Below are 1,768 nucleotides of genomic sequence, written 5' to 3' on the forward strand. Positions count from 1 at the left end.
AGGCCAGATGGGGAGTATTGCGTGAATACTTGCCGGTACCATTTTTTCCAGAAGAATGGTCGTTGCCGTTGCCGAGATCAGGGGTAGGAGAAGTATGTAGGATCGAGGTGAGAGCCGTGGTCGAAGGGAGCCAGGAGGTACGTAAACAGGAACAATCTGAAGTCGATAGCCAAAGGGGGAAGTCTGCCAAGCCGCGTCAAAAACGAGAGAATCAAAAAACAAGCACTGTGAAACACCCATACAAAAACTATGACGAGCGAGGAAGCACAGGAGAGAGAGGGTATATAAAGCTGGAACAGCCAATCATGAGAGGGGGCTTGCCTGGATGAGCCCAGTGAGCTTCAGCGCATTGGCTGCTGTTCTTAGAGCCCAGGTGACACTCAGAAAGAGCCAGATTGTAACTATGCAGTGTTTGGGGGCGGAGCCTGAGCGGGAATAAGTTCAGGGGCTGTTGTGTGTGCGCTGTAAGTCCGACGTGCACATGAGAGGAAGCAACGTGGGGTGCGCGCATGTGCATGGAGCGACGATTCCGCGCCGACGGCTGCGGCGTAGAGCGTTGAGGAAGTACCTCGTGGAGCATCCCACCATGCCGAGGGGTAAGTGATGCAGCTGAAGGGGGCTTGCGTGGTTGTAGCGGAAGGGTCTGAGCAGTGTAAGGAGAGAGCCTTGAGCTCCGCCTGTGGCGCTGTGTGCTCACATTCCTAACATGCGTATAGCACTTTATCATACGCACGAAACATGTAGGAGGTTTTGGCACTTGCGTTTTTTATGGACGAATAAAGATGTACTTTTAACCTACTTTCTTGACCCACTCTCTTTGACGGTGCGCTACATCTTTTGAGATATAACTCAAATATGACACTGGGAAGAATTTATCAGTAATCTTAGGTGCTTTGGTTTTCTGAAAGTGCATCTCCCATAAATAGACCACATCACTTTTAAAATTGTTAAACTCTCCCACAGCTATTTTTCATTTATTTAAAGCATTTAAGCTTTCCTATTTAATGGTGTTACTCTTAAGGTCCTAGCAATTGTTGTGATTTGTCAGTATGCTCAAGTATATTGATATTGATATTGTATCCCCGGATATCAATTGAAATCTATCTGAGGATGAGATGGGAAAGATGTCAACATGGGCATGACTATAGAAGGGAAGAAAATCAGGGTTCCATGGATTTACTCAACAAACGAATTTATTGCCAATAGACTTAGGGCCTCATGCAGAGAGCAGTGCAAAAATAAATTGGAGATGTTAATAAATTGTACCTGTTATGGCGTGATTTTATCTCCATATGCAGAAAGGCCCGATAACTGCATTTAAAATGATGTCTGCATATGGAGACTTTCAACCGGCGAGATGCGCGCTGGGGAAACATGTTTGAAAAAAAACGCGTTTTTTTCTCTTGTTTTCCCTCTCGCCGGTGAGCTCCAGCTTCCAGCCAAGTTTTTTTGGCGGAGCAAATAGTAGAATTTCTCTCCATGTTATTGGCGCGAACAGCCACTAGATGGCGATCGCGCCTTTCTGAATAGGGACATTTTTACAACTGGCGAGATTTAGGTTCTCGCCAGTCGCGTGGCGAGTTTCACAAACAAAAAAAAAATGGCGCTTTTTTTAAAACTCGCCAGTACCTGCCGTTCTACAGGCATTTTTCTCCAAAAAATGCCGCTATTCACCTTACCGCTGCTCTCTGCATGAGGCCCATTATTTTAAATACAGTTATCGGGCCTTTCTGCATATGGAGATAAAATAACGCCATAACAGGTACAA

The sequence above is a fragment of the Ascaphus truei genome, chromosome 4 (genome assembly GCF_040206685.1).
Source record: "Ascaphus truei isolate aAscTru1 chromosome 4, aAscTru1.hap1, whole genome shotgun sequence".
Lineage (NCBI taxonomy): Eukaryota > Metazoa > Chordata > Amphibia > Anura > Ascaphidae > Ascaphus > Ascaphus truei.